The sequence below is a fragment of the Amblyomma mixtum genome, chromosome 1, assembly GCF_055824585.1.
Source record: "Amblyomma mixtum isolate Tamu chromosome 1, ASM5582458v1, whole genome shotgun sequence".
NCBI classification, from domain to species: Eukaryota; Metazoa; Arthropoda; class Arachnida; order Ixodida; family Ixodidae; genus Amblyomma; species Amblyomma mixtum.
The window spans coordinates 117,278,211-117,303,131 of record NC_143012.1 but is presented as its reverse complement, the minus strand read 5'-3'; positions in this window follow the sequence as shown (position 1 = coordinate 117,303,131).

The window sequence follows — 24,921 nt, the reverse complement described above, 5'->3', positions numbered from 1 at the left end:
AGTTTTGGAGTTTTGGAGTTTCGGAGTTTCGGAGTTTCGGAGTTTTGGAGTCTCAGAGTTTTGGAGGTTCAGGGTTGTGGAGTTTCGGAATTTTTGAGTTTTGGAGTTTCGGAGTTTCGGAGTTTTGGAGTTTTGGAGTTTCGAATTTTCAGTTTCGGATTATTGGAGTTTTGGAGTTTCGGAGATTTGGAGTTTTGGCGTTTTCGAGATTCGGAATCTTGGAGTTTCGGAATTTTGTAGTTTTGTAGTTTTGGAGTGTCAGAGTTTTGGAGTGTTGGAGTTTTGGAGCTTTGGAGTTTTGGAGTTTTTGAGTTTTTGAGTTTTGGATTTTGACACTTTTGGAGTTTTGGAGTTTTGGAGTTTCGGAGTTTCGGAGTTTCGGAGCTTCGGAGTTTCGGAGTTTTGGAGTTTCAGAGTTTTGGAGGTTCAGGGTTGTGGAGTTTCGGAATTTTTGAGTTTTGGAGTTTCGGAGTTTTGGAGTTTTGGAGTTTTGGAGTTTCGGAGTTTTGGAGTTTCAGAGTTTTGGAGGTTCAGGGTTGTGGAGTTTCGGAATTTTTAAGTATTGGAGTTCCGGAGTTTCGGAGTTTTGGAGAATTGCAGTTTTGGAATTTTTGTAGTTTCGAATTTTCAGAGTTACGGATTTTTGGAGTTTTGGAGTTTCGGAGTTTCGGAGTTTTGGAGTTTCAGAGTTTTGGAGGTTCAGGGTTGTGGAATTTCGGAATTTTTGAGTTTTGGAGTTTCGGAGTTCCGGAGTTTCGGAGTTTTGGAGTTTTGCAGTTTCGGAGTTTTGGAGTTTTGGAGTTTCGGAGTTTTGGAGTTTCAGAGTTTTCGAGGTTCAGGGTTGTGGAGTTTCGGAATTTTTGAGTTTTGGAGTATCGGAGTTTTGGAGTTTTGGTGTTTTGGAGTTTCGAATTTTCAGAGTTTCGGATTTTTGGAGTTTTGGAGTTCCAGAGATTTGGAGTTTCAGAGTTTTGGAGGTTCAGGGTTGTGGAGTTTCGGAATTTTTGAGTTTTGGAGTTTCGGAGTTTTGGAGTTTTGGAGTTTCGGAGTTTCGCAGTTTCAGAGTTTTCGAGGTTCAGGGTTGTGGAGTTTCGGAATTTTTGAGTTTTGGAGTTTCGGAGTTTCGGAGTTTTGGAGTTTTGGAGTTTTGGAGTTTCAGAGTTTTCGAGGTTCAGGGTTGTGGAGTTTCGGAATTTTTGTGTTTTGGAGTTTCGGAGTTTCGGAGCTTTGGAGTATTGCAGTTTTGGAATTTTGGAGTTTTGGAGTTTCGAATTTTCAGAGTTTCGGATTTTTGGAGTTTTGGAGTTTCAGAGAATTGGAGTTTTAACGTTTTCGAGATTCGGAATCTTGGAGTTTCGGAATTTTGTAGTTTTGTAGTTTTGGAGTGTCGGAGTTTTGGAGTGTTGGAGTTTTGGAGCTTTGGAGCTTTGGAGCTTTGGAGTTTGGGAGTTTTTGAGTTTTTGAGTTTTGGATTTTTGCACTTTTTGAAATTTGGAGTTTTGGAGTTTTGGAGTTTCGGAGTTTTGGAGTTTCAGAGTTTTGGAGGTTCAGGGTTGTGGAGTTTCGAAATTTTTTAGTTTTGGAGTTTCGGAGTTTCGGAGTTTTGGAGCATTGCAGTTTTGGAGTTCTGGAGTTTTGGAGTTTGGAATTTTCAGAGTTTCGGATTTTTGGAGTTTTGGAGTTTCGGAGATTTGGAGTTTTGGCCTTTTGGAGATTCGGGGTCTTGGAGTTTCGGAATTTTGTAGTTTTGCAGTTTTGGAATGTCGGAGGTTTGGAGTGTTGGAGTTTTGGAGTTTTGGAGTTCTGGAGTTTTGGAGTTTCGGAGTTTCGGAGTTTCGGAGTTTCGGAGTTTTGGAGTTTCAGAGTTTTGGAGGTTCAGGGTTGTGGAATTTCGGAATTTTTGAGTTTTGGAGTTTCGGAGTTTTGGAGTATTGCAGTTTTGGAATTTTGGAGTTTTGGAGTTTCGAATTTTCAGAGTTTCGGATTTTTGGAGTGTTGGAGTTTCGGAGATTTGGAGTTTTGGCGTTTTGGAGTTTCAGAGTTTTGGAGGTTCAGGGTTGTGGAGTTTCGGAATTTTTGAGTATTGGAGTTCCGGAGTTTCGGAGTTTTGGAGTTTCAGAGTTTTGGAGGTTCAGGGTTGTGGAGTTTCGGAATTTTTGAGTATTGGAGTTCCGGAGTTTCGGAGTTTTGGAGAATTGCAGTTTTGGAATTTTTGTAGTTTTGAATTTTCAGAGTTTCGGATTTTTGGAGTTTTGGAGTTTCGGAGTTTCGGAGTTTTGGAGTTTCAGACTTTTCGAGGTTCAGGGTTGTGGAATTTCGGAATTTTTGAGTTTTGGAGTTTCGGAGTTTTGGAGTTTTGGTGTTTTGGAGTTTCGAATTTTCAGAGTTTCGGATTTTTGGAGTTTTGGAGTTCCGGAGATTTGGAGTTTCAGAGTTTTGGATGTTCAGGGTTGTGGAGTTTCGGAATTTTTGAGTTTTGGAGTTTCGGAGTTTTGGAGTTTCGGAGTTTCGGAGTTTTGGAGTTTCATAGTTTTCGAGGTTCAGGGTTGTGGAGTTTCGGAATTTTTGAGTTTCGGAGTTTTGGAGTTTTGGAGTTTCGAATTTTCAGTTTCGGATTTTTGGAGTTTTGGAGTTTCGGAGATTTGGAGTTTTGGCGTTTTGGAGATTCGGAATCTTGGAGTTTCGGAATTTTGTAGTTTTGTAGTTTTCGAGTGTCGGAGTTTTGGAGTGTTGGTGTTTTGGAGCTTTCGAGTTTTGGAGTTTTTGAGTTTTAGAGTTTTGGATTTTTGCACTTTTGGAGTTTCAGAGTTTTGGAGGTTCAGGGTTGTGGAGTTTCGGAATTTTTGAGTTTTGGAGTTTCGGAGTTTCGGAGGTTTGGAGTATTGCAGTTTTGGAGTTTTGGAGTTTTGGAGTTTCAGAGATTTGGAGTTTTGGCGTTTTGGAGATTCGGAATCTTGGAGTTTCGGAATTTTGTAGTTTTGTAGTTTTGGAGTGTTGGATCTTTGGAGTTTTGGAGTTTATGAGTTTTTGAGTTTTGGATTTTTGCACTTTTGGAGTTTTGGAGTTTTGGAGTTTTGGAGTTTTGGAGTTTCGGAGTTTCGGAGTTTTGGAGTTTCAGAGTTTTGGAGGTTCAGGGTTGTGGAATTTCGGAATTTTTGAGTATTGGAGTTTCGGAGTTTCGGAGTTTTGGAGAATGGCAGTTTTGGAATTTTTGGAGTTTCGAATTTTCAGAGTTTCGGATTTTTGGAGTTTTGGAGTTTCGGAGTTTTGGAGTTTCAGAGTTTTCGAGGTTCAGGGTTGTGGAGTTTCGGAATTTTTGAGTTTTGGAGTTTCAAAGTTTTGGAGTTTTGGAGTTTTGGAGTTTCGAATTTTCAGAGTTTGGGATTTTTGGAGTTTTGGAGTTTCAGAGATTTGGAGTTTTGGCGTTTTGGAGATTCGGAATCTTGGAGTTTCGGAATTTTGTAGTTTTGTAGTTTTGGAGTGTCAGAGTTTTGGAGTGTTGGAGTTTTGGAGCTTTGGAGTTTTGGAGTTTTTGAGTTTTGTAGTTTTGGATTTTTGCACTTTTGGAGTTTTGGAGTTTCGGAGTTTGGGAGTTTCGGAGTTTTGGAGTTTCAGAGTTTTGGAGGTTCAGGGTTGTGGAGTTTCGGAATTTTTGAGTTTTGGAGTTTCGGAGTTTCGGAGTTTTGGAGTATTGCAGTTTTGGAATTTTGGAGCTTTGGAGTTTCGAATTTTCAGAGTTTCGGATTTTTGGAGTTTTGGAGTTTCGGAGATTTGGAGTTTTGGCATTTTTGAGATTCGGAATCTTGGAGTTTCGGAATTTTGTAGTTTTGTAGTTTTGGAGTGTCACAGTTTTGGAGTGTTGGAGTTTTGGAGCTTTGGAGTTTCGTAGTTTCGGAGTTTTGGAGTTTCAGAGTTTTGGAGGTTCAGTGTTGTGGACTTTCGGCATTTTTGAGTATTTGAGTTTCGGAGTTTCGGAGTTTTGGAGAATTGCAGTTTTGGAGTTTTGGAGTTTCGAATTTTCAGAGTTTGGGATTTTTGGAGTTTTGGAGTTTCGGAGATTTGGAGTTTTGGCATTTTGGAGATTCGGAATCTTGGAGTTTCGGAATTTTGTAGTTTTGTAGTTTTGGAGTGTCGGAGTTTTGGAGTGTTGGAGTTTTGGAGCTTTGGAGTTTTGGAGTTTTTGAGTTTTGGAGTTTTGGCGTTTTGGAGATTCGGAATCTTGGAGTTTCGGAATTTTGTAGTTTTGTAGTTTTGGAGTGTTGGAGCTTTGGAGTTTTGGAGTTTATGAGTTTTTGAGTTTTGGATTTTTGCACTTTTGGAGTTTTGGAGTTTTGGAGTTTTGGAGTTTCGGAGTTTCGGAGTTTTGGAGTTTCAGAGTTTTGGAGGTTCAGGGTTGTGGAATTTCGGAATTTTTGAGTATTGGAGTTTCGGAGTTTCGGAGTTTTGGAGAATTGCAGTTTTGGAATTTTTGGAGTTTCGGATTTTCAGAGTTTCGGATTTTTGGAGTTTTGGAGTTTCGGAGTTTCGGAGTTTCGGAGTTTTGGAGTTTCAGAGTTTTCGAGGTTCAGGGTTGTGGAGTTTCGGAATTTTCGAGTTTTGGAGTTTCAAAGTTTTGGAGTTTTGGAGTTTTGGAGTTTCGAATTTTCAGAGTTTGGGATTTTTGGAGTTTTGGAGTTTCAGAGATTTGGAGTTTTGGCGTTTTGGAGATTCGGAATCTTGGAGTTTCGGAATTTTGTAGTTTTGTAGTTTTGGAGTGTCAGAGTTTTGGAGTGTTGGAGTTTTGGAGCTTTGGAGTTTTGGAGTTTTTGAGTTTTGGAGTTCTGGATTTTTGCACTTTTGGAGTTTTGGAGTTTTGGAGTTTCGGAGTTTGGGAGTTTCGGAGTTTTGGAGTTTCAGAGTTTTGGAGGTTCAGGGTTGTGGAGTTTCGGAATTTTTGAGTTTTGGAGTTTCGGAGTTTTGGAGTATTGCAGTTTTGGATTTTTGGAGTTTTGGAGTTTCGGAGATTTGGAGTTTTGGCGTTTTTGAGATTCGGAATCTTGGAGTTTCGGAATTTTGTAGTTTTGTAGTTTTGGAGTGTCACAGTTTTGGAGTGTTGGAGTTTTGGAGCTTTGGAGTTTCGTAGTTTCGGAGTTTTGGAGTTTCAGAGTTTTGGAGATTCAGTGTTGTGGAGTTTCGGCATTTTTGAGTATTGGAGTTTCGGAGTTTCGGAGTTTTGGAGAATTGCAGTTTTGGAGTTTTGGAGTTTCGAATTTTCAGAGTTTGGGATTTTTGGAGTTTTGGAGTTTCGGAGATTTGGAGTTTTGGCATTTTGGAGATTCGGAATCTTGGAGTTTCGGAATTTTGTAGTTTTGTAGTTTTGGAGTGTCGGAGTTTTGGAGTGTTGGAGTTTTGGAGCTTTGGAGTTTTGGAGTTTTTGAGTTTTGGAGTTTTGGAGTTTTGGATTTTTGCACTTTTGGAGTTTTGGAGTTTTGGAGTTTCAGAGTTTCGGAGTTTCTGAGTTTTGGAGTTTCAAAGTTTTGGAGGTTCAGGGTTGTGGAGTTTCGGAATTTTTGAGTTTTGGAGTTTCGGAGTTTCGGAGTTTTGGAGTATTGCAGTTTTGGAATTTTGGAGTTTTGGAGTTTCGAATTTTCAGAGTTTCGGATTTTTGGAGTTTTGGAGTTTCGGAGATTTGGAGTTTTGGCGTTTTCGAGATTCGGAATCTTGGAGTTTCGGAATTTTGTAGTTTTGTAGTTTTGGAGTGTCAGAGTTTTGGAGTGTTGGAGTTTTGGAGCTTTGGAGTTTTGGACTTTTTGAGTTCTGGAGTTTTGGATTTTGACACTTTTGGAGTTTTGGAGTTTTGGAGTTTCGGAGTTTCGGAGTTTCGGAGCTTCGGAGTTTCAGAGTTTTGGAGTTTCAGAGTTTTGGAGGTTCAGGGTTGTGGAGTTTCGGAATTTTTGAGTTTTGGAGTTTCGGAGTTTTGGAGTTTTGGAGTTTTGTAGTTTCGGAGTTTTGGAGTTTCAGAGTTTTGGAGGTTCAGGGTTGTGGAGTTTCGGAATTTTTGAGTATTGGAGTTCCGGAGTTTCGGAGTTTTGGAGAATTGCAGTTTTGGAATTTTTGTAGTTTCGAATTTTCAGAGTTTCGGATTTTTGGAGTTTTGGAGTTTCGGAGTTTCGGAGTTTTGGAGTTTCAGACTTTTCGAGGTTCAGGGTTGTGGAATTTCGGAATTTTTGAGTTTTGGAGTTTCGGAGTTCCGGAGTTTCGGAGTTTTGGAGTTTTGCAGTTTCGGAGTGTCGGAGTTTTGGAGTGTTGGAGTTTTGGAGCTTTGGAGTTTTGGAGTTTTTGAGTTTTGGAGTTTTGGATTTTTGCACTTTTGGAGTTTTGGAGTTTCAGAGTTTTGGAGGTTCAGGGTTGTGGAGTTTCGGAATTTTTGAGTTTTGGAGTTTCGGAGTTTTGGAGAATTGCAGTTTTGGAGTTTTGGGGTTTTGGAGTTTCGAATTTTCAGAGTTTCGGATTTTTGGAGTTTTGGAGTTTCGGAGTTTCGGAGTTTCGGAGTTTTGGAGTTTTGGAGTTTCGAATTTTCAGTTCCGGATTTTTGAAGTTTTGGAGTTTCGGAGATTTGGAGTTTTGGCGTTTTGGAGATTCGGAATCTTGGAGTTTCGGAATTTTGTAGTTTTGTAGTTTTGGAGTGTCAGAGTTTTGGAGTGTTGGAGTGTTGGAGTTATGGAGCTTTGGAGTTTTGGAGTTTTTGAGTTTTGGAGTTTTGGATTTTTGCACTTTTGGAGTTTTGGAGTTTTGGAGTTTCGGAGTTTCGGAGTTTTGGAGTTTCAGAGTTTTGGAGGTTCAGGGTTGTGGAGTTTCGGAATTTTTGAGTTTTGGAGTTTTGGAGTTTCGAATTTTCAGTTTCGGATTTTTGGAGTTTTGGAGTTTCGGAGATTTGGAGTTTTGGCGTTTTGGAGATTCGGAATCTTGGAGTTTCGGAATTTTGTAGTTTTGTAGTTTTGGAGTGTCAGAGTTCTGGAGTGTTGGAGCTTTGAGTTTTGGAGTTTTGGAGTTTTTGAGTTTTGGAGTTTTGGATTTTTGCACTTTTGGAGTTTTGGAGTTTTGGAGTTTCGGAGTTTCGGAGTTTCGGAGTTTTGGAGTCTCAGAGTTTTGGAGGTTCAGGGTTGTGGAGTTTCGGAATTTTTGAGTTTTGGAGTTTCGGAGTTTCGGAGTTTTGGAGTTTTGGAGTTTCGAATTTTCAGTTTCGGATTTTTGGAGTTTTGGAGTTTCGGAGATTTGGAGTTTTGGCGTTTTCGAGATTCGGAATCTTGGAGTTTCGGAATTTTGTAGTTTTGTAGTTTTGGAGTGTCAGAGTTTTGGAGTGTTGGAGTTTTGGAGCTTTGGAGTTTCGGAGCTTCGGAGTTTCGGAGTTTTGGAGTTTCAGAGTTTTGGAGGTTCAGGGTTGTGGAGTTTCGGAATTTTTGAGTTTTGGAGTTTCGGAGTTTTGGAGTTTTGGAGTTTCGGAGTTTTGGAGTTTCAGAGTTTTGGAGGTTCAGGGTTGTGGAGTTTCGGAATTTTTAAGTATTGGAGTTCCGGAGTTTCGGAATTTTGGAGAATTGCAGTTTTGGAATTTTTGTAGTTTCGAATTTTCAGAGTTACGGATTTTTGGAGTTTTGGAGTTTCGGAGTTTCGGAGTTTTGGAGTTTCAGACTTTTCGAGGTTCAGGGTTGTGGAATTTCGGAATTTTTGAGTTTTGGAGTTTCGGAGTTCCGGAGTTTCGGAGTTTTGGAGTTTTGCAGTTTCGGAGTTTTGGAGTTTTGGAGTTTCGGAGTTTTGGAGTTTCAGAGTTTTCGAGGTTCAGGGTTGTGGAGTTTCGGAATTTTTGAGTTTTGGAGTATCGGAGTTTTGGAGTTTTGGTGTTTTGGAGTTTCGAATTTTCAGAGTTTCGGATTTTTGGAGTTTTGGAGTTCCAGAGATTTGGAGTTTCAGAGTTTTGGAGGTTCAGGGTTGTGGAGTTTCGGAATTTTTGAGTTTTGGAGTTTCGGAGTTTTGGAGCTTTGGAGTTTCGGAGTTTCGGAGTTTCAGAGTTTTCGAGGTTCAGGGTTGTGGAGTTTCGGAATTTTTGAGTTTTGGAGTTTCGGAGTTTCGGAGTTTTGGAGTTTTGGAGTTTTGGAGTTTCAGAGTTTTGGAGGTTCAGGGTTGTGGAGTTTCGGAATTTTTGTGTTTTGGAGTTTCGGAGTTTCGGAGCTTTGGAGTATTGCAGTTTTGGAATTTTGGAGTTTTGGAGTTTCGAATTTTCAGAGTTTCGGATTTTTGGAGTTTTGGAGTTTCAGAGAATTGGAGTTTTAACGTTTTCGAGATTCGGAATCTTGGAGTTTCGGAATTTTGTAGTTTTGTAGTTTTGGAGTGTCGGAGTTTTGGAGTGTTGGAGTTTTGGAGCTTTGGAGTTTGGGAGTTTTTGAGTTTTTGAGTTTTGGATTTTTGCACTTTTTGAAATTTGGAGTTTTGGAGATTTGGAGTTTTGGCGTTTTCGAGATTCGGAATCTTGGAGTTTCGGAATTTTGTAGTTTTGTAGTTTTGGAGTGTCGGAGTTTTGGAGTGTTGGAGTTTTGGAGCTTTGGAGCTTTGGAGTTTGGGAGTTTTTGAGTTTTTGAGTTTTGGATTTTTGCACTTTTTGAAATTTGGAGTTTCGGAGTTTCGGAGTTTCGGATTTTTGGAGTTTTGGAGTTTCGGAGATTTGGAGTTTTGGCGTTTTCGAGATTCGGAATCTTGGAGTTTCGGAATTTTGTAGTTTTGTAGTTTTGGAGTGTCAGAGTTTTGGAGTGTTGGAGTTTTGGAGCTTTGGAGTTTTGGAGTTTTTGAGTTTTTGAGTTTTGGATTTTGACACTTTTGGAGTTTCGGAGTTTTGGAGTATAGGAGTTTTGGAGTTTCGGAGTTTTGGAGTTTCAGAGTTTTGGAGGTTCAGGGTTGTGGAGTTTCGGAATTTTTGAGTATTGGAGTTCTGGAGCTTTGGAGTTTTGGAGTTTTTGAGTTTTTGAGTTTTGGATTTTTGCACTTTTGGAGTTTTGGAGTTTCAGAGTTTTGGAGGTTCAGGGTTGTGGAGTTTCGGAATTTTTGAGTTTTGGAGTTTCGGAGTTTTGGAGAATTGCAGTTTTGGAGTTTTGGGGTTTTGGAGTTTCGAATTTTCAGTTTCGGATTTTTGGAGTTTTGGAGTTTCGGAGTTTCGGAGTTTTGAAGTTTCAGACTTTTCGAGGTTCAGGGTTGTGGAATTTCGGAATTTTTGAGTTTTGGAGTTTCGGAGTTCCGGAGTTTCGGAGTTTTGGAGTTTTGCAGTTTCGGAGTTTTGGAGTTTTGGAGTTTGCGGAGTTTTGGAGTTTCAGAGTTTTCGAGGTTCAGGGTTGTGGAGTTTCGGAATTTTTGAGTTTTGGAGTTTCGGAGTTTTGGAGTTTTGGTGTTTTGGAGTTTCGAATTTTCAGAGTTTCGGATTTTTGGAGTTTTGGAGTTCCGGAGATTTGGAGTTTCAGAGTTTTGGATGTTCAGGGTTGTGGAGTTTCGGAATTTTTGAGTTTTGGAGTTTCGGAGTTTTGGAGTTTCGGAGTTTTGGAGTTTCATAGTTTTCGAGGTTCAGGGTTGTGGAGTTTCGGAATTTTTGAGTTTCGGAGTTTCGGAGTTTTGGAGTTTTGGAGTTTCGAATTTTCAGTTTCGGATTTTTGGAGTTTTGGAGTTTCGGAGATTTGGAGTTTTGGCGTTTTGGAGATTAGGAATCTTGGAGATTCGGAATTTTGTAGTTTTGTAGTTTTCGAGTGTCGGAGTTTTGGAGTGTTGGAGTTTTGGAGCTTTGGAGTTTTGGAGTTTTTGAGTTTTAGAGTTTTGGATTTTTGCACTTTTGGAGTTTTGGAGTTTCAGAGTTTTGGAGGTTCAGGGTTGTGGAGTTTCGGAATTTTTGAGTTTTGGAGTTTCGGAATTTCGGAGGTTTGGAGTATTGCAGTTTTGGAGTTTTGGAGTTTTGGAGTTTCAGAGATTTGGAGTTTTGGCGTTTTGGAGATTCGGAATCTTGGAGTTTCGGAATTTTGTAGTTTTGTAGTTTTGGAGTGTTGGAGCTTTGGAGTTTTGGAGTTTATGAGTTTTTGAGTTTTGGATTTTTGCACTTTTGGAGTTTTGGAGTTTTGGAGTTTCGGAGTTTCGGAGTTTTGGAGAATTGCAGTTTTGGAGTTTTGGGGTTTTGGAGTTTCGAATTTTCAGAGTTTCGGATTTTTGGAGTTTTGGAGTTTCGGAGTTTCGGAGTTTTGAAGTTTCAGACTTTTCGAGGTTCAGGGTTGTGGAATTTCGGAATTTTTGAGTTTTGGAGTTTCGGAGTTCCGGAGTTTCGGAGTTTTGGAGTTTTGCAGTTTCGGAGTTTTGGAGTTTTGGAGTTTGCGGAGTTTTGGAGTTTCAGAGTTTTCGAGGTTCAGGGTTGTGGAGTTTCGGAATTTTTGAGTTTTGGAGTTTCGGAGTTTTGGAGTTTTGGTGTTTTGGAGTTTCGAGTTTTCAGAGTTTCGGATTTTTGGAGTTTTGGAGTTCCGGAGATTTCGAGTTTCAGAGTTTTGGATGTTCAGGGTTGTGGAGTTTCGGAATTTTTGAGTTTTGGAGTTTCGGAGTTTTGGAGTTTCGGAGTTTTGGAGTTTCATAGTTTTCGAGGTTCAGGGTTGTGGAGTTTCGGAATTTTTGAGTTTCGGAGTTTCGGAGTTTTGGAGTTTTGGAGTTTCGAATTTTCAGTTTCGGATTTTTGGAGTTTTGGAGTTTCGGAGATTTGGAGTTTTGGCGTTTTGGAGATTCGGAATCTTGGATTTTCGGAATTTTGTAGTTTTGTAGTTTTCGAGTGTCGGAGTTTTGGAGTGTTGGAGTTTTGGAGCTTTGGAGTTTTGGAGTTTTTGAGTTTTAGAGTTTTGGATTTTTGCACTTTTGGAGTTTTGGAGTTTCAGAGTTTTGGAGGTTCAGGGTTGTGGAGTTTCGGAATTTTTGAGTTTTGGAGTTTCGGATTTTCGGAGTTTTGGAGTTTCAGAGATTTGGAGTTTTGGCGTTTTGGAGATTCGGGGTCTTGGAGTTTCGGAATTTTGCAGTTTTGTAGTTTTGGAGTGTCGGAGTTTTGGAGTGTTGGAGTTTTGGAGTTTCGGAGTTTCGGAGTTTCGGAGTTTTGGAGTTTCAGAGTTTTGGAGTTTTGCGGTTTTGGAGTTTTGGAGTTTCGAATTTTCAGTTTCGGATTTTTGGAGTTTTGGAGTTTTCGAGATTTGGAGTTTCGGCGTTTTGGAGATTCGGAGTCTTGGAGTGTCGGAATTTTGTAGTTTTGTAGTTTTGGAGTGTTGGAGTTTTGGAGTGTTGGAGTTTTGGAGCTTTGGAGTTTTGGAGTTTTTGAGTTTTTTAGTTTTGGATTTTTGCACTTTTGGAGTTTGGGAGTTTTGGAGTTCGGAGTTTTGGAGAATTGCAGTTTTGGAGTTTTGGGGTTTTGGAGTTTCGAATTTTCAGAGTTTCGGATTTTTGGAGTTTTGGAGTTTCGGAGTTTCGGAGTTTTGGAGTTTCAGAGTTTTCGAGGTTCAGGGTTGTGGAGTTTCGGAATTTTTGAGTTTTGGAGTTTCGGAGTTTCGGAGTTTTGGAGTTTTGGAGTTTCGAATTTTCAGTTTCGGATTTTTGGAGTTTTGGAGTTTCGGAGATTTGGAGTTTTGGCGTTTTGGAGATTCGGAATCTTGGAGTTTCGGAATTTTGTAGTTTTGTAGTTTTGGAGTGTCAGAGTTCTGGAGTGTTGGAGCTTTGAGTTTTGGAGTTTATGAGTTTCTGAGTTTTGGATTTTGCACTTTTGGAGTTTTGGAGTTTCGGAGTTTCGGAGTTTTGGAGTTTCAGAGTTTTGGAGGTTCAGGGTTGTGGAGTTTCGGAATTTTTGAGTATTGGAGTTCCGGAGTTTCGGAGTTTTGGAGAATTGCAGTTTTGGAATTTTTATAGTTTCGAATTTTCAGTTTCGGATTTTTGGAGTTTTGGAGTTTCGGAGTTTCGGTGTTTTGGAGTTTCAGACTTTTCGAGGTTCAGGGTTGTGGAATTTCGGAATTTTTGAGTTTTGGAGTTTCGGAGTTCCGGAGTTCCGGAGTTCCGGAGTTTTGGAGTTTCAGAGTTTTCGAGGTTCAGGGTTGTGGAGTTTCGGAATTTTTGAGTTTTGGAGTTTCGGAGTTTTGGAGTTTTGGTGTTTTGGAGTTTCGAATTTTCAGTTTCGGATTTTTGGAGTTTTGGAGTTCCGGAGATTTGGAGTTTCAGAGTTTTGGAGGTTCAGGGTTGTGGAGTTTCGGAATTTTTGAGTTTTGGAGTTTCGGAGTTTTGGAGTTTTGGAGTTTCGGAGTTTTGGAGTTTCAGAGTTTTCGAGGTTCAGGGTTGTGGAGTTTCGGAATTTTTGAGTTTTGGAGTTTTCGAGTTTCGAATTTTCAGAGTTTGGGATTTTTGGAGTTTTGGAGTTTCGGAGATTTGGAGTTTTGGCATTTTGGAGATTCGGAATCTTGGAGTTTCGGAATTTTGTAGTTTTGTAGTTTTGGAGTGTCGGAGTTTTGGAGTGTTGGAGTTTTGGAGCTTTGGAGTTTTGGAGTTATTGAGTTTTGGAGTTTTGGAGTTTTGGATTTTTGCACTTTTGGAGTTTTGGACTTTGGAGTTTCAGAGTTTCGGAGTTTCTGAGTTTTGGAGTTTCAGAGTTTTGGAGGTTCAGGGTTGTGGAGTTTCGGAATTTTTGAGTTTTGGAGTTTCGGAGTTTCGGAGTTTTGGAGTATTGCAGTTTTGGAATTTTGGAGTTTTGGAGTTTCGAATTTTCAGAGTTTCGGATTTTTGGAGTTTTGGAGTTTCGGAGATTTGGAGTTTTGGCGTTTTCGAGATTCGGAATCTTGGAGTTTCGGAATTTTGTAGTTTTGTAGTTTTGGAGTGTCAGAGCTTTGGAGTGTTGGAGTTTTGGAGCTTTGGAGTTTTGGAGTTTTTGAGTTTTTGAGTTTTGGATTTTGACACTTTTGGAGTTTCGGAGTTTTGGAGTATAGGAGTTTTGGAGTTTCGGAGTTTTGGAGTTTCAGAGTTTTGGAGGTTCAGGGTTGTGGAGTTTCGGAATTTTTGAGTATTGGAGTTCCGGAGTTTCGGAGTTTTGGAGAATTGCAGTTTTGGAATTTTTGTAGTTTCGAATTTTCAGAGTTTCGGATTTTTGCAGTTTTGGAGTTTCGGAGTTTCGGAGTTTTGGAGTTTCAGACTTTTCGAGGTTCAGGGTTGTGGAATTTCGGAATTTTTGAGTTTTGGAGTTTCGGAGTTCCGGAGTTTCAGGGTTTTGGAGTTTTGCAGTTTCGGAGTTTTGGAGTTTTGGAGTTTCGGAGTTTTGGAGTTTCAGAGTTTTCGAGGTTCAGGGTTGTGGAGTTTCGGAATTTTTGAGTTTTGGAGTTTCGGAGTTTTGGAGTTTTGGTGTTTTGGAGTTTCGAATTTTCAGAGTTTCGGATTTTTGGAGTTTTGCAGTTCCGGAGATTTGGAGTTTCAGAGTTTTGGAGGTTCAGGGTTGTGGAGTTTCGGAATTTTTGAGTTTTGGAGTTTCGGAGTTTTGGAGTTTTGGAGTTTTGGAGTGTCAGAGTTTTGGAGTGTTGGAGTTTTGGAGCTTTGGAGTTTCGGAGCTTCGGAGTTTCGGAGTTTTGGAGTTTCAGAGTTTTGGAGGTTCAGGGTTGTGGAGTTTCGGAATTTTTGAGTTTTGGAGTTTCGGAGTTTTTGAGTTTTGGAGTTTTGGAGTTTCGGAGTTTTGGAGTTTCAGAGTTTTGGAGGTTCAGGGTTGTGGAGTTTCGGAATTTTTAAGTATTGGAGTTCCGGAGTTTCGGAATTTTGGAGAATTGCAGTTTTGGAATTTTTGTAGTTTCGAATTTTCAGAGTTACGGATTTTTGGAGTTTTGGAGTTTCGGAGTTTCGGAGTTTTGGAGTTTCAGACTTTTCGAGGTTCAGGGTTGTGGAATTTCGGAATTTTTGAGTTTTGGAGTTTCGGAGTTCCGGAGTTTCGGAGTTTTGGAGTTTTGCAGTTTCGGAGTTTTGGAGTTTTGGAGTTTCGGAGTTTTGGAGTTTCAGAGTTTTCGAGGTTCAGGGTTGTGGAGTTTCGGAATTTTTGAGTTTTGGAGTATCGGAGTTTTGGAGTTTTGGTGTTTTGGAGTTTCGAATTTTCAGAGTTTCGGATTTTTGGAGTTTTGGAGTTCCAGAGATTTGGAGTTTCAGAGTTTTGGAGGTTCAGGGTTGTGGAGTTTCGGAATTTTTGAGTTTTGGAGTTTCGGAGTTTTGGAGTTTTGGAGTTTCGGAGTTTCAGAGTTTTCGAGGTTCAGGGTTGTGGAGTTACGGAATTTTTGAGTTTTGGAGTTTCGGAGTTTCGGAGTTTTGAGTTTTGGAGTTTCAGAGTTTTGGAGGTTCAGGATTGTGGAGTTTCGGAATTTTTGTGTTTTGGAGTTTCGGAGTTTCGGAGCTTTGGAGTATTGCAGTTTTGGAATTTTGGAGTTTTGGAGTTTCGAATTTTCAGAGTTTCGGATTTTTGGAGTTTTGGAGTTTCAGAGAATTGGAGTTTTAACGTTTTCGAGATTCGGAATCTTGGAGTTTCGGAATTTTGTAGTTTTGTAGTTTTGGAGTGTCGGAGTTTTGGAGTGTTGGAGTTTTGGAGCTTTGGAGCTTTGGAGTTTGGGAGTTTTTGAGTTTTTGAGTTTTGGATTTTTGCACATTTTGAAATTTGGAGTTTTGGAGATTTGGAGTTTTGGCGTTTTCGAGATTCGGAATCTTGGAGTTTCGGAATTTTGTAGTTTTGTAGTTTTGGAGTGTCGGAGTTTTGGAGTGTTGGAGTTTTGGAGCTTTGGAGCTTTGGAGTTTGGGAGTTTTTGAGTTTTTGAGTTTTGGATTTTTGCACTTTTTGAAATTTGGAGTTTCGGAGTTTCGGAGTTTCGGAGTTTTGGAGTTTCAGAGTTTTGGAGGTTCAGGGTAGTGGAATTTCGGAATTTTTGAGTTTTGGAGTTTCGGAGTTTTGGAGTATTGCAGTTTTGGAATTTTGGAGTTTTGGAGTTTCGAATTTTCAGAGTTTCGGATTTTTGGAGTGTTGGAGTTTCGGAGATTTGGAGTTTTGGCGTTTTGGAGATTCGGAATCTTGGAGTTTCGGAATTTTGTAGTTTTGTAGTTTTGGAGTGTCAGTGTTTTGGAGTGTTGGAGTTTTGGAGCTTTGGTGTTTTTGAGTTTTTGAGTTTTTGAGTTTTGGATTTTTGCACTTTTGGAGTTTTGGAGTTTTGGAGTTTCGGAGTTTCGGAGTTTTGGAGTTTCAGAGTTTTGGAGGTTCAGGGTTGTGGAGTTTCGGAATTTTTGAGTATTGGAGTTTCGGAGTTTCGGAGTTTTGGAGAATTGCAGTTTTGGAGTTTTGGAGTTTCGAATTTTCAGTTTCGGATTTTTGGAGTTTTGGAGTTTCGGAGTTTTGGAGTTTCAGAGTTTTCGAGGTTCAGGGTTGTGGAGTTTCGGAATTTTTGAGTTTTGGAGTTTCGGAGTTTCGGAGTTTTGGAGTTTTGGAGTTTCGGAGATTTGGAGTTTTGGCGTTTTGAAGATTCGGAATCTTGGAGTTTCGGAATTTTTAGTTTTGTAGTTTTCGAGTGTCGGAGTTTTGGAGTGTTGGAGTTTTGGAGCTTTGGAGTTTTGGAGTTTTTGAGTTTTGGAGTTTTGGATTTTTGCACTTTTGGAGTTTTGGAGTTTCAGAGTTTTGGAGGTTCAGGGTTGTGGAGTTTCGGAATTTTTGAGTTTTGGAGTTTCGGAGTTTTGGAGAATTGCAGTTTTGGAGTTTTGGGGTTTTGGAGTTTCGAATTTTCAGAGTTTCGGATTTTTGGAGTTTTGGAGTTTCGGAGTTTCAGAGTTTTGGAGTTTCAGAGTTTTCGAGGTTCAGGGTTGTGGAGTTTCGGAATTTTTGAGTTTTGGAGTTTCGGAGTTTCGGAGTTTTGGAGTTTTGGAGTTTCGAATTTTCAGTTCCGGATTTTTGAAGTTTTGGAGTTTCGGAGATTTGGAGTTTTGGCGTTTTGGAGGTTCGGAATCTTGGAGTTTCGGAATTTTGTAGTTTTGTAGTTTTGGAGTGTCAGAGTTTTGGAGTGTTGGAGTTATGGAGCTTTGGAGTTTTGGAGTTTTTGAGTTTTGGAGTTTTGGATTTTTGCACTTTTGGAGTTTTGGAGTTTTGGAGTTTCGGAGTTTCGGAGTTTCGGAGTTTTGGAGTTTCAGAGTTTTGGAGGTTCAGGGTTGTGAAGTTTCGGAATTTTTGAGTTTTGGAGTTTCGGAGTTTCGGAGTTTTGGAGTTTTGGAGTTTCGAATTTTCAGTTTCGGATTTTTGGAGTTTTGGAGTTTCGGAGATTTGGAGTTTTGGCGTTTTGGAGATTCGGAATCTTGGAGTTTCGGAATTTTGTAGTTTTGTAGTTTTGGAGTGTCAGAGTTCTGGAGTGTTGGAGCTTTGAGTTTTGGAGTTTTGGAGTTTTTGAGTTTTGGAGTTTTGGATTTTTGCACTTTTGGAGTTTTGGAGTTTTGGAGTTTCGGAGTTTCGGAGTTTCGGAGTTTTGGAGTTTCAGAGTTTTGGAGGTTCAGGGTTGTGGAGTTTCGGAATTTTTGAGTTTTGGAGTTTCGGAGTTTCGGAGTTTTGGAGTTTTGGAGTTTCGAATTTTCAGTTTCGGATTTTTGGAGTTTTGGAGTTTCGGAGATTTGGAGTTTTGGCGTTTTCGAGATTCGGAATCTTGGAGTTTCGGAATTTTGTAGTTTTGTAGTTTTGGAGTGTCAGAGTTTTGGAGTGTTGGAGTTTTGGAGCTTTGGAGTTTTGGAGTTTTTGAGTTTTTGAGTTTTGGATTTTGACACTTTTGGAGTTTTGGAGTTTTGGAGTTTCGGAGTTTCGGAGTTTCGGAGCTTCGGAGTTTCGGAGTTTTGGAGTTTCAGAGTTTTGGAGGTTCAGGGTTGTGGAGTTTCGGAATTTTTGAGTTTTGGAGTTTCGGAGTTTTGGAGTTTTGGAGTTTTGGAGTTTCGGAGTTTTGGAGTTTCAGAGTTTTGGAGGTTCAGGGTTGTGGAGTTTCGGAATTTTTAAGTATTGGAGTTCCGGAGTTTCGGAGTTTTGGAGAATTGCAGTTTTGGAATTTTTGTAGTTTCGAATTTTCAGAGTTACGGATTTTTGGAGTTTTGGAGTTTCGGAGTTTCGGAGTTTTGGAGTTTCAGACTTTTCAAGGTTCAGGGTTGTAGAATTTCGGAATTTTTGAGTTTTGGAGTTTCGGAGTTCTGGAGTTTCGGAGTTTTGGAGTTTTGCAGTTTCGGAGTTTTGGAGTTTCAGAGTTTTCGAGGTTCAGGGTTGTGGAGTTTCGGAATTTTTGAGTTTTGGAGTTTCGGAGTTTTGGAGTTTTGGTGTTTTGGAGTTTCGAATTTTCAGAGTTTCGGATTTTTGGAGTTTTGGAGTTCCGGAGATTTGGAGTTTCAGAGATTTGGAGGTTCAGGGTTGTGGAGTTTCGGAATTTTTGAGTTTTGGAGTTTCGGAGTTTTGGAGTTTTGGAGTTTCGGAGTTTCGGAGTTTCAGAGTTTTCGAGGTTCAGGGTTGTGGAGTTTCGGAATTTTTGAGTTTTGGAGTTTTGGAGTTTTGGAGTTCCGGAGATTTGGAGTTTCAGAGTTTTGGAGGTTCAGGGTTGTGGAGTTTCGGAATTTTGTAGTTTTGTAGTTTTGGAGTGTCAGAGTTTTGGAGTGTTGGAGTTATGGAGCTTTGGAGTTTTGGAGTTTTTGAGTTTTGGAGTTTTGGATTTTTGCACTTTTGGAGTTTTGGAGTTTTGGAGTTTCGGAGTTTCGGAGTTTCGGAGTTTTGGAGTTTCAGAGTTTTGGAGGTTCAGGGTTGTGGAGTTTCGGAATTTATGAGTTTTGGAGTTTCGGAGTTTCGGAGTTTTGGAGTTTTGGAGTTTCGAATTTTCAGTTTCGGATTTTTGGAGTTTTGGAGTTTCGGAGATTTGGAGTTTTGGCGTTTTGGAGATTCGGAATCTTGGAGTTTCGGAATTTTGTAGTTTTGTAGTTTTGGAGTGTCAGAGTTCTGGAGTGTTGGAGCTTTGGAGCTTTGGAGTTTCGTAGTTTCGGAGTTTTGGAGTTTCAGAGTTTTGGAGGTTCAGTGTTGTGGAGTTTCGGCATTTTTGAATATTGGAGTTTCGGAGTTTCGGAGTTTTGGAGAATTGCAGTTTTGGAGTTTTGGAGTTTCGAATTTTCAGAGTTTGGGATTTTTGGAGTTTTGGAGTTTCGGAGATTTGGAGTTTTGGCATTTTGGAGATTCGGAATCTTGGAGTTTCGGAATTTTGTAGTTTTGTAGTTTTGGAGTGTCGGAGTTTTGGAGTGTTGGAGTTTTGGAGCTTTGGAGTTTTGGAGTTTTGGAGTTTTGGATTTTTGCACTTTTGGAGTTTTGGAGTTTTGGAGTTTCAGAGTTTCGGAGTTTCTGAGTTTTGGAGTTTCAAAGTTTTGGAGGTTCAGGGTTGTGGAGTTTCGGAATTTTTGAGTTTTGGAGTTTCGGAGTTTCGGAGTTTTGGAGTATTGCAGTTTTGGAATTTTGGAGTTTTGGAGTTTCGAATTTTCAGAGTTTCGGATTTTTGGAGTTTTGGAGTTTCGGAGATTTGGAGTTTTGGCGTTTTCGAGATTCGGAATCTTGGAGTTTCGGAATTTTGTAGTTTTGTAGTTTTGGAGTGTCAGAGTTTTGGAGTGTTGGAGTTTTGGAGCTTTGGAGTTTTGGACTTTTTGAGTTCTGGAGTTTTGGATTTTGACACTTTTGGAGTTTTGGAGTTTTGGAGTTTCGGAGTTTCGGAGTTTCGGAGCTTCGGAGTTTCAGAGTTTTGGAGTTTCAGAGTTTTGGAGGTTCAGGGTTGTGGAGTTTCGGAATTTTTGAGTTTTGGAGTTTCGGAGTTTTGGAGTTTTGGAGTTTTGTAGTTTCGGAGTTTTGGAGTTTCAGAGTTTTGGAGGTTCAGGGTTGTGGAGTTTCGGAATTTTTGAGTATTGGAGTTCCGGAGTTTCGGAGTTTTGGAGTTTCGAATTTTCAGTTCCGGATTTTTGAAGTTTTGGAGTTTCGGAGATTTGGAGTTTTGGCGTTTTGGAGATTCGGAATCTTGGAGTTTCGGAATTTTGTAGTTTTGTAGTTTTGGAGTGTCAGAGTTTTGGAGTGTTGGAGTGTTGGAGTTATGGAGCTTTGGAGTTTTGGAGTTTTTGAGTTTTGGAGTTTTGGATTTTTGCACTTTTGGAGTTTTGGAGTTTTGGAGTTTCGGAGTTTCGGAGTTTTGGAGTTTCAGAGTTTTGGAGGTTCAGGGTTGTGGAGTTTCGGAATTTTTGAGTTTTGGAGTTTCGGAGTTTTGGAGTTTTGGAGTTTCGAATTTTCAGTTTCGGATTTTTGGAGTTTTGGAGTTTCGGAGATTTGGAGTTTTGGCGTTTTGGAGATTCGGAATCTTGGAGTTTCGGAATTTTGTAGTTTTGTAGTTTTGGAGTGTCAGAGTTCTGGAGTGTTGGAGCTTTGAGTTTTGGAGTTTTGGAGTTTTTGAGTTTTGGAGTTTTGGATTTTTGCACTTTTGGAGTTTTGGAGTTTTGGAGTTTCGGAGTTTCGGAGTTTCGGAGTTTTGGAGTCTCAGAGTTTTGGAGGTTCAGGGTTGTGGAGTTTCGGAATTTTTGAGTTTTGGAGTTTCGGAGTTTCGGAGTTTTGGAGTTTTGGAGTTTCGAATTTTCAGTTTCGGATTTTTGGAGTTTTGGAGTTTCGGAGATTTGGAGTTTTGGCGTTTTCGAGATTCGGAATCTTAGAGTTTCGGAATTTTGTAGTTTTGTAGTTTTGGAGTGTCAGAGTTTTGGAGTGTTGGAGTTTTGGAGCTTTGGAGTTTCGGAGCTTCGGAGTTTCGGAGTTTTGGAGTTTCAGAGTTTTGGAGGTTCAGGGTTGTGGAGTTTCGGAATTTTTGAGTTTTGGAGTTTCGGAGTTTTGGAGTTTTGGAGTTTTGGAGTTTCGGAGTTTTGGAGTTTCAGAGTTTTGGAGGTTCAGGGTTGTGGAGTTTCGGAATTTTTAAGTATTGGAGTTCCGGAGTTTCGGAATTTTGGAGAATTGCAGTTTTGGAATTTTTGTAGTTTCGAATTTTCAGAGTTACGGATTTTTGGAGTTTTGGAGTTTCGGAGTTTCGGAGTTTTGGAGTTTCAGACTTTTCGAGGTTCAGGGTTGTGGAATTTCGGAATTTTTGAGTTTTGGAGTTTCGGAGTTCCGGAGTTTCGGAGTTTTGGAGTTTTGCAGTTTCGGAGTTTTGGAGTTTTGGAGTTTCGGAGTTTTGGAGTTTCAGAGTTTTCGAGGTTCAGGGTTGTGGAGTTTCGGAATTTTTGAGTTTTGGAGTATCGGAGTTTTGGAGTTTTGGTGTTTTGGAGTTTCGAATTTTAAGAGTTTCGGATTTTTGGAGTTTTGGAGTTCCAGAGATTTGGAGTTTCAGAGTTTTGGAGGTTCAGGGTTGTGGAGTTTCGGAATTTTTGAGTTTTGGAGTTTCGGAGTTTTGGAGTTTTGGAGTTTGGGAGTTTCGGAGTTTCAGAGTTTTCGAGGTTCAGGGTTGTGGAGTTTCGGAATTTTTGAGTTTTGGAGTTTCGGAGTTTCGGAGTTTTGGAGTTTTGGAGTTTTGGAGTTTCAGAGTTTTGGAGGTTCAGGGTTGTGGAGTTTCGGAATTTTTGTGTTTTGGAGTTTCGGAGTTTCGGAGCTTTGGAGTATTGCAGTTTTGGAATTTTGGAGTTTTGGAGTTTCGAATTTTCAGTTTCGGATTTTTGGAGTTTTGGAGTTTCAGAGAATTGCAGTTTTAACGTTTTCGAGATTCGGAATCTTGGAGTTTCGGAATTTTGTAGTTTTGTAGTTTTGGAGTGTCGGAGTTTTGGAGTGTTGGAGTTTTGGAGCTTTGGAGCTTTGGAGTTTGGGAGTTTTTGAGTTTTTGAGTTTTGGATTTTTGCACTTTTTGAAATTTGGAGTTTTGGAGATTTGGAGTTTTGGCGTTTTCGAGATTCGGAATCTTGGAGTTTCGGAATTTTGTAGTTTTGTAGTTTTGGAGTGTCGGAGTTTTGGAGTGTTGGAGTTTTGGAGCTTTGGAGCTTTGGAGTTTGGGAGTTTTTGAGTTTTTGAGTTTTGGATTTTTGCACTTTTTGAAATTTGGAGTTTTGGAGTTTTGGAGTTTCGGAGTTTCGGAGTTTTGGAGTTTCAGAGTTTTGGAGGTTCAGGGTTGTGGAGTTTCGGAATTTTTGAGTTTTGGAGTTTCGGAGTTTCGGAGTTTTGGAGCATTGCAGTTTTGGAGTTCTGGAGTTTTGGAGTTTGGAATTTTCAGAGTTTCGGATTTTTGGAGTTTTGGAGTTTCGGAGATTTGGAGTTTTGGCCTTTTGGAGATTCGGGGTCTTGGAGTTTCGGAATTTTGTAGTTTTGCAGTTTTGGAATGTCGGAGGTTTGGAGTGTTGGAGTTTTGGAGTTTTGGAGTGCTGGAGTTTTGGAGTTTCGGAGTTTCGGAGTTTCGGAGTTTTGGAGTTTCAGAGTTTTGGAGGTTCAGGGTTGTGGAATTTCGGAATTTTTGAGTTTTGGAGTTTCGGAGTTTTGGAGTATTGCAGTTTTGGAATTTTGGAGTTTTGGAGTTTCGAATTTTCAGAGTTTCGGATTTTTGGAGTGTTGGAGTTTCGGAGATTTGGAGTTTTGGCGTTTTGGAGGTTCGGAATCTTGGAGTTTCGGAATTTTGTAGTTTTGTAGTTTTGGAGTGTCAGTGTTTTGGAGTGTTGGAGTTTTGGAGCTTTGGAGTTTTTGAGTTTTTGAGTTTTTGAGTTTTGGATTTTTGCACTTTTGGAGTTTTGGAGTTTTGGAGTTTCGGAGTTTCGGAGTTTTGGAGTTTCAGAGTTTTGGAGGTTCAGGGTTGTGGAGTTTCGGAATTTTTGAGTATTGGAGTTTCGGAGTTTCGGAGTTTTGGAGAATTGCAGTTTTGGAGTTTTGGAGTTTCGAATTTTCAGAGTTTCGGATTTTTGGAGTTTTGGAGTTTCGGAGTTTTGGAGTTTCAGAGTTTTCGAGGTTCAGGGTTGTGGAGTTTCGGAATTTTTGAGTTTTGGAGTTTCGGAGTTTCGGAGTTTTGGAGTTTTGGAGTTTCGGAGATTTGGAGTTTTGGCGTTTTGAAGATTCGGAATCTTGGAGTTTCGGAATTTTTAGTTTTGTAGTTTTCGAGTGTCGGAGTTTTGGAGTGTTGGAGTTTTGGAGCTTTGGAGTTTTGGAGTTTTTGAGTTTTGGAGTTTTGGATTTTTGCACTTTTGGAGTTTTGGAGTTTCAGAGTTTTGGAGGTTCAGGGTTGTGGAGTTTCGGAATTTTTGAGTTTTGGAGTTTCGGAGTTTTGGAGAATTGCAGTTTTGGAGTTTTGGGGTTTTGGAGTTTCGAATTTTCAGAGTTTCGGATTTTTGGAGTTTTGGAGTTTCGGAGTTTCAGAGTTTTGGAGTTTCAGAGTTTTCGAGGTTCAGGGTTGTGGAGTTTCGGAATTTTTGAGTTTTGGAGTTTCGGAGTTTCGGAGTTTTGGAGTTTTGGAGTTTCGAATTTTCAGTTCCGGATTTTTGAAGTTTTGGAGTTTCGGAGATTTGGAGTTTTGGCATTTTGGAGATTCGGAATCTTGGAGTTTCGGAATTTTGTAGTTTTGTAGTTTTGGAGTGTCGGAGTTTTGGAGTGTTGGAGTTTTGGAGCTTTGGAGTTTTGGAGTTTTTGAGTTTTGGAGTTTTGGAGTTTTGGATTTTTGCACTTTTGGAGTTTTGGAGTTTTGGAGTTTCAGGGTTGTGGAGTTTCGGAATTTTTGAGTTTTGGAGTTTCGGAGTTTCGGAGTTTTGGAGTATTGCAGTTTTGGAATTTTGGAGTTTTGGAGTTTCGAATTTTCAGAGTTTCGGATTTTTGGAGTTTTGGAGTTTCGGAGATTTGGAGTTTTGGCGTTTTCGAGATTCGGAATCTTGGAGTTTCGGAATTTTGTAGTTTTGTAGTTTTGGAGTGTCAGAGTTTTGGAGTGTTGGAGTTTTGGAGCTTTGGAGTTTTGGACTTTTTGAGTTCTGGAGTTTTGGATTTTGACACTTTTGGAGTTTTGGAGTTTTGGAGTTTCGGAGTTTCGGAGTTTCGGAGCTTCCGAGTTTCAGAGTTTTGGAGTTTCAGAGTTTTGGAGGTTCAGGGTTGTGGAGTTTCGGAATTTTTGAGTTTTGGAGTTTCGGAGTTTTGGAGTTTTGGAGTTTTGTAGTTTCGGAGTTTTGGAGTTTCAGAGTTTTGGAGGTTCAGGGTTGTGGAGTTTCGGAATTTTTGAGTATTGGAGTTCCGGAGTTTCGGAGTTTTGGAGTTTCGAATTTTCAGTTCCGGATTTTTGAAGTTTTGGAGTTTCGGAGATTTGGAGTTTTGGCGTTTTGGAGATTCGGAATCTTGGAGTTTCGGAATTTTGTAGTTTTGTAGTTTTGGAGTGTCAGAGTTTTGGAGTGTTGGAGTGTTGGAGTTATGGAGCTTTGGAGTTTTGGAGTTTTTGAGTTTTGGAGTTTTGGATTTTTGCACTTTTGGAGTTTTGGAGTTTTGGAGTTTCGGAGTTTCGGAGTTTTGGAGTTTCAGAGTTTTGGAGGTTCAGGGTTGTGGAGTTTCGGAATTTTTGAGTTTTGGAGTTTCGGAGTTTTGGAGTTTTGGAGTTTCGAATTTTCAGTTTCGGATTTTTGGAGTTTTGGAGTTTCGGAGATTTGGAGTTTTGGCGTTTTGGAGATTCGGAATCTTGGAGTTTCGGAATTTTGTAGTTTTGTAGTTTTGGAGTGTCAGAGTTCTGGAGTGTTGGAGCTTTGAGTTTTGGAGTTTTGGAGTTTTTGAGTTTTGGAGTTTTGGATTTTTGCACTTTTGGAGTTTTGGAGTTTTGGAGTTTCGGAGTTTCGGAGTTTCGGAGTTTTGGAGTCTCAGAGTTTTGGAGGTTCAGGGTTGTGGAGTTTCGGAATTTTTGAGTTTTGGAGTTTCGGAGTTTTGGAGTTTTGGAGTTTCGAATTTTCAGTTTCGGATTTTTGGAGTTTTGGAGTTTCGGAGATTTGGAGTTTTGGCGTTTTCGAGATTCGGAATCTTAGAGTTTCGGAATTTTGTAGTTTTGTAGTTTTGGAGTGTCAGAGTTTTGGAGTGTTGGAGTTTTGGAGCTTTGGAGTTTCGGAGCTTCGGAGTTTCGGAGTTTTGGAGTTTCAGAGTTTTGGAGGTTCAGGGTTGTGGAGTTTCGGAATTTTTGAGTTTTGGAGTTTCGGAGTTTTGGAGTTTTGGAGTTTTGGAGTTTCGGAGTTTTGGAGTTTCAGAGTTTTGGAGGTTCAGGGTTGTGGAGTTTCGGAATTTTTAAGTATTGGAGTTCCGGAGTTTCGGAATTTTGGAGAATTGCAGTTTTGGAATTTTTGTAGTTTCGAATTTTCAGAGTTACGGATTTTTGGTGTTTTGGAGTTTCGGAGTTTCGGAGTTTTGGAGTTTCAGACTTTTCGAGGTTCAGGGTTGTGGAATTTCGGAATTTTTGAGTTTTGGAGTTTCGGAGTTCCGGAGTTTCGGAGTTTTGGAGTTTTGCAGTTTCGGAGTTTTGGAGTTTTGGAGTTTCGGAGTTTTGGAGTTTCAGAGTTTTCGAGGTTCAGGGTTGTGGAGTTTCGGAATTTTTGAGTTTTGGAGTATCGGAGTTTTGGAGTTTTGGTGTTTTGGAGTTTCGAATTTTAAGAGTTTCGGATTTTTGGAGTTTTGGAGTTCCAGAGATTTGGAGTTTCAGAGTTTTGGAGGTTCAGGGTTGTGGAGTTTCGGAATTTTTGAGTTTTGGAGTTTCGGAGTTTTGGAGTTTTGGAGTTTGGGAGTTTCGGAGTTTCAGAGTTTTCGAGGTTCAGGGTTGTGGAGTTTCGGAATTTTTGAGTTTTGGAGTTTCGGAGTTTCGGAGTTTTGGAGTTTTGGAGTTTTGGAGTTTCAGAGTTTTGGAGGTTCAG